The sequence below is a fragment of the Geospiza fortis genome, unplaced genomic scaffold (genome assembly GCF_000277835.1).
Source record: "Geospiza fortis unplaced genomic scaffold, GeoFor_1.0 scaffold20, whole genome shotgun sequence".
In the NCBI taxonomy this organism is placed as follows: Eukaryota; Metazoa; Chordata; class Aves; order Passeriformes; family Thraupidae; genus Geospiza; species Geospiza fortis.
Window position 1 is genome coordinate 2731643 of NW_005054374.1, and position 13635 is coordinate 2745277.

A 13635-nucleotide genomic window follows, 5' to 3' on the forward strand; every position below is an offset into this window, starting at 1 on the left:
CAGAGTGATCATTCCAGTCTTCACCCCTAGAGCCATAGAAACAGCCCTGGCACGCAATGCACAAAACTAATTTTTGTTAATTGGATAAAATTGTGTATGTACACCCTGTGACCACTGAGAGTTTTGGAAACTAATTGTGCTGGTGTCACCCTGCACGCCTGTTTTGTGATTAGTCACACCCACCCACAGCAGACACGGCACTGTGATCAGATTTGCTCTCTGATCTGTCCTGGGGCTGGCACACCTCCAGCTCCGGGTGGCTTTCCTCCAGAGCTGTCACACAGTGTGCTGCAGCTACCTGTGGTAACTCTGGAGCAGACAGGATGCCTTTTGTGCTGCCTTTTTCACCTGTTTCACTACACACCCCTTTCAAAGCCTTGCAATTTCCGGCGGGCAGGAGTACTGTCAGCCTGGCATCAGATAAGTTCTCAGGCAGAGCCCTACCCTGCACTGCCTGTTTCATCCAATAAAGACTTTCCCATCTCTTGTGTCCTGCTCACAATTTAGCTTTCATAAATTGACTTGCCAACACATTTGGATGGACAGAGAAAAGTGAGATGCTGACGTATCTGCAGACTCTTTTCATCTGACATAAACACCCATTGTCAACACAGGGTGAGCAGAGGGGAAAACATCGTGGCAATCACAAACCAAATTTCAATTTAACATCCTCCTGCCCTTCTGGCACTGTGACAAGAAGTAATGGTCTGGTCATTCACATGCTGACACAAGGCAGCATTTTGAGGCTGGAGATGCAATAAAGTTTGAGATTAACCTTTTTTTTTTTTTTGGAGAAGTGGAGAAACTGCTCCATCTACCTAACTGAAAACTTTAAATGAAAACAGAGCTGTGAACAGCACAGGTGGCATCATGCATCATCATCTGTTTCCTCACATGTGAGAACAGCTTTACCAAGGTGTTTATTCCCATTTTCCTTTGCTCCTTTCTTTAGGTAGTTTTGGTGCCACCTGGCTTGGTCCCCAATCTTGATGGAGCCTTTCTTTGCAGGTTTCATCAGCCTCTGAGGATGCTAAATCCATGGATATGCACAGCTGACTGTCCCCAGGAACAATGGTGTTTGTGGACATGTCTTGAAACCCAGACTCCTCGTAATCCAGGAAAAATAAACACCACCACCTACCTGTCCAATAAAAGTGCGTAAACCTCACCCTGCTATATGTGCTAGCCATGCTTGGATAATTGTCTTTAAAATTGAATTTAATAATGGCTAAAATGATTCAAAAGTTTCCTTTAGCTGCAGAGTTTATGGAAAACACTACCTAAATATGATGGAAAAAATTAAAAATTACATCATCTAACCTCTGGGAGAAATAACACTTGGATTTGTTAATTTTGGACAAGATCTCAATTCTTCTGCTGGCATGGTTTTAAACTATATCTCTATAATGCATCTCCTCATACTTTTACAGTAGCAATAAGAAAATTGGCAAAAAAATGGTAATGCCCCTTTTGGCTCACAATGTGTATTTTGAGACTAATTTGTTTAGTTTAATGAAAAAAAATAAAGTTATCATGGCTGGGTTCCAGTCCCAGTACCAATATTCTGTGTTGGGATAATCATGTTAGGAGCAGGCAGAGTGTCCATGGCAGGGCAGAACCAGCAGCTGCAACAGCCCTCACCAACCCATGACTCTTCCCATTTTCTCCACATTTAGGGTGAAACAAACATGCAAACAAGGCAGAGCCCAGTCCTGAGGAGCTCCCTGTGTGCCCTGAGGGTGCTGGATCACCATGGCAGGTGTGCAGGCTGGTAATTGAGAGACCATAAATGCACAGGTCACAGAATCAGGGAATCACAGCAGTGGAATCAGAGAGTCACAGAATCACAGAATTGTGGTATTATAGATTCACAGAATCACAGAGCCACAGAATTATAGAACTGTGGAATCACAGAATCACAGAGCCTCAGAATCACAGAATTGTGGCATCATAGAATCAGAGTCACAGAATCACAGAATTGTGGCATCATAGAATCAGTCACAGAATCACAGAATTGTGGAATCATAGAATCACAGAATCACAGAACGGCCTGGGTTAGGAGGGACCTTAAAGACCACCCAGTTCCTCCTAAAAGCAGGGATGTCATTCACTCTGTCAGGTCCTCAGAGCACATTCACAGGTCACAGAACCAGAGAATCATAGCAGTGGAATCACAGAATCACAGAGCCACAGAATCATAGAGTTGGGGTCTAATGGATTCACAGAATCATGGAGTCACAGAATCACAGAATTGTGGTATCACAGAATCACAGAATTGTGGTATCCATAGAATCACAGAATTGTGGTATCACAGAATCACAGAACTGTGGAATCATAGAATCACAGAATCACAGAATTGTGGTGTTATAGATTCATGGAATCACAGTGTCACAGAATCACAGAATTGTGGAATCACAGAATTACAGAATCACAGAATTAATCACAGAATGGCCTGGGTTGGGAGGGACCTTAAAGACCATCCAGTTCCTCCTAGAGGCAGGGATGCCATTCACTCTGGCAGGTCCTCAGAGCCCCATCCAGCATGACTGATCCCACCTCCTTGACTCTTACCCCACTGGAAAGCTGAAAGCTGAATAAAGACCCATCAACAGAAGTTTGTGGCCACCAGAAAACAGCTGTGAGCCTAAAATTTGAGGGGATAAATGAACAGTTGAGTTGGAATTTCTTGTAAACGTGACACAGGCAATGGAGAAAGTAGAGGTATTCAGACAAATGTAAACAAACATTTTTTAAACTTTTTTTCCATAATCATTGCATATTTAGCAGATGTTTGACAGCTGGATTGACCATTTAAAGTCATGACATTTTGTCTGAAGTTGTGGTTTGATTTCAGCCTATGTATAATACCCATTTTCAAGGGGCCAATAAGATTCAGTATTTCATGTGGGTGCTTCATGAAGAGCAATATACCAGAGTATATTGTATACTGATAATTTTGGTTTTCAGAAGGATTCCTTAGTCTGATGACAGCAGCTTTCAGAGGGAGGAATGGTCTCTGCAGAGACTGCCCCTCAGCTTGGGGTGTAGCTAAAATCCTGAGCACTGCACTGATTTAATTACAGCCATTCAAATAGAGTGAAAGATTTTATTCAGACTTTCCTGAGACAGAAAAGGAGGGTGTAATGGAATTTCTCTTATTATCTGAACTGCAGGGGTTGTGACTGAGAGCACACTGTCATTTGCTGCCTATACAGCTGTAATTAAATCATTTCAGCTTTCAGACTTTGAGCCTTATCTCAACTTGGGATAAAAAATTGCAGTGAAAGAGAGGAGCAAGAGAGTTTACTTTCTTTCAGAGAATTCCAGGGCAAAGCAGAACACAAGGCACTGCCAGCAACAATCCTGCCACACCTTACACCCACAGCAGCACTACCTAGAGAGCTGTGGTGTCCCACCACACATACCTGTTGGTTAGTAAAGAAGCCCAATCCCATCTGTGATCAAAAATTGAGAGAAAGTCTGTAAAAGCTCTATTTTCCTAGGGGACACTGAAATCTTTCTTGCTCAGTGCCCCAAAGAATATAAGCTCACTTTAATTGGAAAAATACATCCCAAAATGGTAGAAAATCATTGACATAGGGAAATTAAAAAAAAAAAGGGGGAAGGTAAACCTCAGAGCAGAGTTTTGCTATTAGTGGATGCTTTGCTTGAGTCCTGTACATGTTTGGAGACAGACTCACTGCAGCTCTTACCTGCTGTGCTCCTGGCCAAAAGTGCAGCCAGGCTGCTGGGCAATGAGGTTTTGGCAGGACAGCAGTGAGTTTGAGAGGCTTTAGAAGCAGTTTGGGAGGTGACTGTCTCCTGATTCAGCAGCACCTGGCCAAGCAGGCTCAGTGCATCCCAAAGAGCAGCGACCTGCTCGAGGCTGGATGTCTGACCAGACAAGTGCAGGCTCCTGGCCCCACAGCAATGATCCAGTAGCTCATCTTCTGCCCCACCAGTGGGCTCAGCTTTGGGTGAGTACAGATGCTTTCCCAGGCTGTGAACCTTGAACACCTCCAGCTTCCCAGTTTCACACACTGGCAGGGTGCTGCAGCTCTGGTCTTTGGCGGATGTTCAAAGCTTGGGGACAGAAAATGCTGTTGTTGCTGCCACCAAATGTGATGGCTCAGCATGTGAGAGAGCAGGGAGAGCTGGTGATGCAGGTGTTCAGAGCAGGGGAGCATCCTTAGGGATACAGAGTTTGGCCAGCACTGAAACTGGCTCCATGGGCCAAAGACAGTGGAAGGATGAGAGGAGCCAGCCTGGGTGTCCCAGACTGCAAGGCAGGATGTGTTCTCTTTGCCATCTGTATGGCAGCTGTCTTCTGTTCAGTGGGCAGTTTTCCTTATCTCTTCCACATCCACTCTTCCCTCTGGGGTGACATCTGCTGATAACAGCTATTGAATGTCACTGCATGGCTGATAAGAACTACAGCATCCCACTGGGAGATGCTCCGCCCAGAGGGAGGAGCCAAGCATTCCTACCCGGATATAATCTGGAGATTCTGGAACCCCAGCACGGCTTCTCCACTGGATTTCCCAGAGGAACAGCAGCTGCCTCTTCTTCCACTGGATCTTCAGAGGAAAGCTTCACCCTTCTCCAGGATCCCTGCTCCAATAGACCCACACCTGACACTCCAGGAGGGCTGCAGCCACAATTCCAATGGGACTGCTACCAACACCCTGACCCACAGGGTGTCAGGCTGGGTTCTGACTCTGTCAGTGCTGTTTTAGTGTACTGCATTGTTTATTTTATCCTTTTATTTTCTTCCCTATTAAAGAACTGTTATTTCCTGCTCCCATATTTTTTTTTGCCCGAGAGACCCTAAATTTAAAATTTATAGCAATTCAGAGTGGGGGGGAGTTACATTCTCCATTTCAGGGAAGGCTCCTGCCTTCCTTAGCAGGCACCTGTCTTTCCAAACCAAGAGAGGTGAAAGGATCTGACTCAGGATCTGGGAAAGGATCTGACTCAGAACAGTGGCACGTTCTGCTCTGCTTAGGGCTCACCAGTGCTTGGTAAAATGTGTTGGACCCTGCCCTCTCACCCCATCCCAGGCACCTCCGTGGTCTCAGGCACCCCACAATCCTGCACATTACTGTTACTGCTTTGCAACAAATATATCAGTATATTTAGGCAAGGAGGAGAGCACCTAAGCACAGTCTGAGGTAACAGAGAGAGTAAATGCTCCCTGCATTATTGCATCCTTCAAGCCCCTCTCAGGGACTTCCTCCATGGGCATTCATGTTTACTGTAAATTGCTAGGGGCTGACTCTTTCCACACAAGGAGAAACACCATAAAGACAAACTACTGCATAATGTATAAGATATAGGATACAGCAGGGTTATTAAACATACATGTATGGGAATAAAGAAAATATTTTCCAGGGTAAAGGTAAGGTAGCCCTGTCTGTCTCTCTTTACAGTGCAGCATCTTAGCTGTAATATCTGGTCCCTTTTAGAGCTGGTCATGCCTCTGAATTTTAGGTAGTGTTGGCCTGCAGCATTTCAGATCCTGCTGTTCTTGAGCAAAACTCCCAGTCAGCTGCATGGGTTGGACGTTTTGGAGGCTGGGTTGAGAAACATTGGGGAAGAAAGCAAAAGTAGCGCTCAGCACCTGCTAAAACCCCAAACCCTCTCGGCTCTCCAGCCTGGCAGAGCTTAATATCTCATTTGTCAAAGTGACAGTCAATTCCCCATGACAGATCATATGATTATTAATTCTGTCTTCAGGAGATACTCACAATTTGCAAGTTTTCTGAATCAAGGTAGTAAGATAATGCTTAAGGGAAAAAACCCAAGCCTTCCCCCCTCCCCCAAACTTCCATTTCATTAAAATTTCAGAGGTAAACAACAAAAGTTGCAGCAAAAAGATTCCTGTCACTGCAAAACCCCAAAGATTCCTCACTGCAGGTGAGAGGATGGTCTGCTGTACAGAGACCAAATACAAACTGACACAGACACAGACTAATTACAAAGTGATGCACCTGTATCCTCTGTAACTAGTTTTCCTTGTAAGTGTTGGAATTTTTACTGCAAATAGTTTAATTTTTCTCTTTGTACGAAAAGCTCCTGGCTCCTCAGAGGTTCAGCTCCCTGGCTGAGATTACCCATGCTTAGAAGATAATTGATTTCAGGGAGTTCTCCAGAGAAATGTCACTCAGAAGATTCTCTCCGTTAACTATTCTCAGCTAAGCCAAAAAGCACGACACTTCTCACTGTTATCAAAGTGGTCTAATGACCTGTTTCCAGCCTGCTTTCTGAAGGCTCTGTGAACTTTGGTAGGAGCTTGGCATGAAGGCACAGGAAGAGTCATCTGCTGCAGCTTGGGAGGGGGTGGTGAGAAGTCAGAGATATGTGATATGAAGAAACGCCCTACCGTGCATGTTCTCTGAGGATCAATTTCTACCCTTTCTATGGCAAAACCAGTAAAAGGAGATTGGGGGACAGGAAAAAAATTCCCCTGTGAACTTGCCAGCAGACGCTTTCACATGAACCTTGGCAAGGCTGGTGCTCTCCACCAACGCTCTGGCAGACACAGTGGTATCACTGGTGCAAATGCTGATGAAAAACAACTAGAGGCAAATCTTAAGGTTTTCTCTGAATGAGTCTTCACAAATAATGCTTTGGTGAGCTCTTGGCTGGAACAAAATCTATCTAGTCAGAATTTCCAGCACAGCTAAGGACGCTAGACTAAAACAGCTGATGAGCTGGAAAAAAAACCACCCTACATACAGGGACCTTCCATGACCCTCCCACATGGCAGAAATAACCAAACACATAAACATGTAAACTTCCATACTGGGAATTGTCTCTCCTTGACCTCTTCCTTGAAAGCCTGGGCTTTCAAACAGCATATTGCTGTGAACTGGGCTGCACTAATGCATTCATTGATCAGCCAGGACCTATCCACTCAATATCCACTTCAACCTTTCTGTTTGGGCACCCTTTCCTGGGTTTCAGCAGCATCTTCATTTCAAGCAAATTTCAGCATAATTGCTATATTTGCTTAAACCTGTGCAACAGGAACTCTTTCTAGCCCATCTGCTCTGGCAGCCTCTGCCATGTGAAATGGACACTCATCCAAGGGGTTGGAAGCAGAAGGAGGGATCTGCTGGTCACACCTGCAACTGAGGACAGGGGGGCAGAGGCACTGGGGAATTGGTATCACCAAGCTCTAAGAGGCACATGATTCAGAGCCAAGGTTTTACACTCCTCACGCTTGCATATGTATTTTACCTCATTATTGGCTTCAGCTGCACTTATTGTTACCAATTTGTGTCCCGATGCTACTTTTCCAGGCAGCCTCAGTGGGAGACACTTGTGTGCAGAGCAATATTTGCATTTCTGCAGGTCTTTATGGGCATGCATATTGCTAATACACACATAAACAGGATGCCATTCATATTTAAACAGTGCTTTTGGAATGGCATCACAGCTGAGGGAATGGAAACGTTCTGATTTGTATCACTTATCTCAGTGGAGGCTGCTTCCTTCACACATTCTGACTTCTGCAGAGCCTCTGCAATAAGGCACCTACATTCACATAGGATGAGACATGAGGTATTTAATAATCCCCCCTTCCTCCCCCAAAAGCCTAATAAGCTTGCTCTGCCCATTGATCTTTGCAGTCACTTGCCCCTCTGTTTTTTTCCAGATTACTGTGCTTCCTTTCTACTTCAGCTCTTTTCTTCATTTCCATTTGCATATATTCAAGGCCCTAAAGAAAAACATCTCTGCATTAAAAGGCTATTACAGAAATATATGCTATTCAAGTAACAATAGACCATGTTTTCTGTTGGGAGGGGAAAAAACCCAACTCAACAGAATATTTTCGTTCCAAACAAGATTTAAAAAGATATCACAAGATCTTCAGCATACTTTGGCTAACAGAATTTGTGCTCAGTTTGTTGAAGCTTCTGCTTTAGTCTGTTCATCATTTTTGCAGAAATAGGATTGTAACAAAAGTGTGTGTGTGTGTTCAGACATGTCACCTCCCTCTTTACCTGAGGCTTTCCCAGGCACAGAACACCCAATGCTTCACAGCACTGCTCCCTCCACTGCAGTTTGCTGAGGGGCTGTGAAGCAGTGTCCTTTGCACTGGGCAGCATTTCACACTGCCTTCAGCCTGCTGCAGGGGGCCCAGCTCAGCAGGACTCAGCCAGGCAGGGTTCCAAAAGCTTTCCATCCCTAGACGTCACAGCCATGTCAGGTGGGATGTTTCTCCACTGCCTTTACGAGATACAATCCCCAAAGCGTATCCATTTGCAAAAATATACAGTAAAAAAAAAATTCAGCAACACAAGCAACCCCTCCAACCTTGTGGGTGCTCATGTGTATTTGTGGGGATCTGTCTTATCCCCCCTGGTGGGTTTAATGGCCAGGACTGAGGCAGTCCTTGTCCCATCTGTCTGCCATGGCCTTTGGCTGGCAGTCACCATCACTCAGAACTCAATGAGTGGGCTGGTTGTCCTTTCTAAAGCTCTCTCAAGACACAGCCCTGCCAGCTGCATTAAACTGAGCTAAACTCACACTGCCTCCCAAAGGGATGGCCCTGCCTTCCTCCAGTCCAGCTGTGATTTCCCAGTGCCTCCTCACCTTTGCTGCAGCCCCTGCAACCCACAGGGAATGGGACCTGGGACTGATGGAGCTGGAAGCAGAAGGAGAAAAAGATCAAAAAGATCTTCTTCCACCAGGTCAGCAAGGCACCCTGTCCCACCCCAGGGGTGGCAGGAGCTCACGGCTGGGAGAAGGGGCACTCTCATGCTGGGAGAAGGGTATTTAATTCCAATAGAGAAGGGGCCCTCTCCTTAGTCCATCAGTCACTGGTCCAGCTGAACTGGCAGCTAAGTCACACTTGAGTTTACAGCTCCAGCACTTTATTATTATTGCTTGAGCAATTTAAATTGCTGTTAATTTTTGGGTTGTGTCAGCACCCTGGGGCTGGCTGTGCCACAGCAAGCTGCCAGTGCCTGTGCTAAGGGAATAAGATGCTCCACTCTTGGAGTCCTAAATGCTGAGAATTTTAGACTTTCTGTGCTGACAAACTCTGACCCCCAAGAGAACATTACATTTAACCTGAGGCCATTGAGAAGGCTTCCAAAACTAAATAATAGAACTGAGATTATAAGTGTGTAGTTTAATTAGAAGTGTGTAATATCATATAGTAGAAAACTTAGAGTTTAAAGTTTTAAAATATAGTACTATATATAAAGCAAGATAGAAGTTTTAAGGCAGAAGCTAGTCCTTCTTCTCCACCTTCCTCTTCATGAGTTTAAGTAGTATTTTAAGTTAAACAGAAAAGTCTGCATTGTGGGACACAAGTGGTTAGTTATTAAGTTAAAAGTAAAAAGAATTTAAGTATAATTTCTTAATTAGATAGTTTAGACTTAAAAAACCCTGTAGAGAAAAATAGTGAACAATTCTATACCTTGTTAGTGAAATACTGCAGAACTCACACCTTTTAAGACGGTGATATAGAAAATAAATAATGAACACCTGAGTCTGAACACAAAATATTGTCTCAAGCACTTCAATCCCAACCTTAACAAAAGCAGAAAAGAAACCAAGAGCCAACACTCCACCAGAGAGAGAGAGAGAGGGGCTGAGGATGGCAGCAGTATCTGCACCTCCTGCAAATCCATCTTCTTGCTCCATTCTTAGATGGGGGCTATTTCTAATGGGACCAACTCAGTGACACGAGCTGCCTCAGTGCAAACAGTGTGGGAGCAAACTGTGAGGACCTGGGGACAGGAGAGCCCCTTGGGGCAGCCGCACCGAGGAGCCACAGCACCACCAGGGGCCCTGAAGGGGTTCAGGAGGGAAGAGGATTCCCTCTCATCTGGGTGTGAAAAGTAGTGTTACCCATTCCCTTCAGAATTACAGCTGGCTCCCAGGCAGGAGCCTTTGCTGTGCCCAGGCTCTCTGAAGGATTGAGCAGGATACATGAAAAATCCTCATAGTTTCCTCAACATACAGTTTTTTGACAGTGAGTTAAGAGGGGTCTGTTTTGTAGGTGAAAAACGAGAGGCAAAGGACAATAAACTATTGCTTCCATTCCTGTGTTTCAGAAGGCAGTAGACAAATCAAAAAGTTTTCAAATGGAGGACAAAATCTCCTCCTAAAAGAAGTGTGCAGGGTCATGACTCTTTGGTGTTATTCTCATGAGAAGATTAAAAGAAAAAACTCTAAAACCCCAGTGATATATTTACTAGTTTTGTGTATGAAATAGTAGAAACACCTAATTTCTCCACCTTTATCCAAGGATTTCCATAGCCTATTTTTACTGAGTATCCAGGGCAGTCTCATGGATAACCACACTTCCTCATTCCACCAGGAAGCTCATTCAGACTGAAACTTGGACTCTTGGTTTTTAATTTTAATGCAGTTTCTCATTTTGATAGCTCTTCCACCTGACATGGAATTGCCACACTGCAAATTGAATACAATAAAATTGCTAATCAGCCCATTAGAATATGGTGATGGTATAACATCTATTAGTTGTTGAATAATGTCTTCCTCTAATGTATTTTGAATTAAGTCTGCATAATAACACAATTAATTTAGATAAGTGTGCCTACCCATAAACAGCGTGCATGTGCACACACAGCCTCCTTTTGGAAATCTGTACAACTTTTTAACACAGTGACAACCCCATACAAATACCAGGGAAAGAAAGTGTCTTCAAGGAGTGAAACAAGCAATTAAATACAAAGAAATTATCCATGAAGTAAGACAGGCTACAGCAGTTTGCTCTGATCAGGTGTCTTTCATGGGAACACAAAAACTATTACAGGCTTCAAACTCACATCATAGTGAATTTCTCTGACTTCAATTGCTTCTTATCCCAGAAATACCTCCCACATTTTAATTCCTCCACAGTTAAACCAAACTATTCTCCTGCATTGTTACTTTCTTATTCTATTTTCTCCTGCTTTTTCCAAGCTCTTGCCTGACAGTTTCTTATGTTCTTAATTCTGGTGTGCACAGGCTACAGATTTTTTCAGCACCCAAAGATCCCATAGCCAGTTTTTTTTAAGGACTCATTCAATTTCTTTACCCTAGTGCAAGTCTTCCCTTGCTCTACAATTGCAAAGACCCAAAATGTAAACTTTTTTCCCTTGACTTCCCCTCCCTGGGGACAAATAATTTCCTACACTGGCAATTTCCCTTGTCAGCATCCTCTAGTGCTACATCCTGAGTGGTTGAAAGCTGCCAAGCCTTTGTCTGAAGCTTAAAATAGAAAGTAGCAGTGAATCCAAAATGTCTCTTATTTGCCTAATAAAAGCTCCTAGTCATTATAAAATAAGAATTGTTGAAGTTGTTATGGGGATATTTCTCCCTACCCATAAACATATGTTTTTATATTCAGCAGAATCCATCTTCATGGCAATCTAAAAGAAATATAGTGGTCATATTGTAAAGTACTGTAATATGGATGAGTTGGTTTTCTTATAGGAATCTTAGGATTTTAAATAAGTCAAAGTCCAGACTTATCCAATAATGTGCAGTGAGAATATAATATTATAGAAGTTCCTTATAAAATGGTACAACCTGCTCTGAGTGGAACTGTGGTCAGAATCTTACTGGCAGTTTGATATTCTTATATGGGAAAGGATAGTCCAGGAGGATTTGAAACCTTAAGCATTTGAGAAAACTGTCTCTGGGCATCTCTACATCTTTCTGCATCTAAATATTTACAGGGATCAGATTCTCAGTGCACCTACATCTCCTACAAACCTGCACCAGTGTCACTTAGGGGATGGGTTTCAGAGCAAGCTACTTGCAAGAAACATTAGGACTCCACAATACACAGATAAGAAAAGGAACAATACAGCTGAAATGGGCAAAGATGATTCAGTTCAATCTGAGGAGAGTTGCTTTGTATTCCCAGGCAGTTTAACAATCCTTTCATCTTTCAAGGAAATTATAACTATGATACACTGGGACAAAGTTAGCAACTTCTCCTTTTATCTAAGTCCTATTATTGGTGCTTGTCACAGCCATTCAAGGACCTCCTGGGAACCAAAATGGACAATTGCATCCTCCTCTCTCTGCCAGTGAGAGGCTGGGTATCATTAACAATGCTTAAATTAATGGTGAATTTTGGAGGGAGTAAATGTTCCCCTGCAGGAAACCACAGATGAAGAGACAGGATATACATTTCAGTTCAAAGCCCTGCCCACGAGTGCAGGACTGTGACATTTTCATGTTCAAAATTAGACATTCATAAGTTCACTGCAGCAAGGTGCACATTATTGTTTTGGTCTGTGGAATCAATAGCTGCAGGGGAGGGGGTGGAAGGTGGCTTTTTGAAAAAGGGAGTGTTTTTCACAATGGAAAGAAATCGATAACGTGTAATAAGTGGCTGTAGGTGGTTCCCTGCCCTTGCTCCTTTTTGTGCAATACAGGTCTCAGGGCTCTGAAAGGCACTGGAACACAGGGTGAGGTCTTTATCAAACTTTGCAGTACTGTGGATAACAGCATCCAAATTTTGCCATATTATGTGAGCAGAGGAGATGTAGAAGCTAGGTGAGGTCAGAGTGGGGCTGGTAAGCAGAGGGGAAGCCTGGCTTGTGGCCAGATGCAGCCCCACCAAACCTTTGTGTGCAGGCAGACACACAAAGGGATTTCATACCTGTGGCTGAGAGCCAGCAGGTCTTGAAGGCTGCAGGGAAGCTGCTGGCAGCAGCAGAAAAGGGGCTACCCTGAGTGTCCTGGCACTCCAAGTATGGAACAATGTTCTGATTCAAGCTGAGCTCCTCCGCACCATCCATTTAACATTTAACCTGGCAGTGAGAAACCACTGCAGGGCTTGCCTCAAGGGTGCCACTCCACTGAGGCTCGAAGGACTCAGAGCAGGGGATGGAAAGAATGGGAGGCAAACAGCCTGACACTCCTTTCTCAGGGAACTGGGAGGGTTGAATCATGCAGGGGCTGGGTGTCTTGTGGTCAGAGCTTTTCCTGCAAGACACAGCGCAGTTCAGACCAAGGCAGTGCTCACCCCAGGCTGAACTCTGGTCCAGAGAAAACACAGATAATTTCTGAATTTATGCTGTTGTCAGTAAGCCAGGTGGACACAGAGACACACACTTAACTGCACTGCAAATGACTTTTGCCACTGCCAGGCTCCATCGACTAAAGAAACAAAACTCTGGAACCACTGGTGTTGGGGCAAGTACCAGGGTTATCCCTGCACCTTTCAGAGAGATTGTGCATCCAGTCTGGGGTAGGAGGGTGGCCTGAGAAACAGCCCACCACTTCCATGAGACTGAAGGAAGCAGCAGCAGCATTTCAGGTGTTATCTCTCTTAGGGCTGCTGTATTGTTCCATTCTAAATTGGCCACACTGATTTAATGCGCAGCTTTGTGGTTTGGAGACTACACAGCACAGCCCGCCTGCTCTCCAGATCATCACCTGGGATGGAGAAGGAATGAGATAATCTGCTCCACTGTCTGTCCACTGCAGCTTCCTTCCTTCCTTCCTTCCTTCCTTCCTTCCTTCCTTCCTTCCTTCCTTCCTTCCTTCCGCCACTTCCTTCCGCCACTTCCTTCCGCCACTTCCTTCCGCCACTTCCTTCCGCCACTTCCTTCCGCCACTTCCTTCCGCCACTTCCTTCCGCCACTTCCTTCC

At 44.4% G+C, this 13635-nt stretch overlaps 1 long non-coding RNA gene across 1 annotated transcript in view; it reads left to right on the top strand.

The window, feature by feature from the left end:
- Positions 1 to 1165, top strand: part of LOC115948320 — a 4960-nt gene extending 3795 nt beyond the window's left edge. Inside the window, exon 3 of the long non-coding RNA XR_004082150.1 lies at positions 1009 to 1165. This is a non-coding gene — a long non-coding RNA (uncharacterized LOC115948320). The remainder of the gene's footprint in view (positions 1 to 1008) is intronic.
- The last annotated feature ends 12470 nt before the right edge of the window (positions 1166 to 13635 follow it).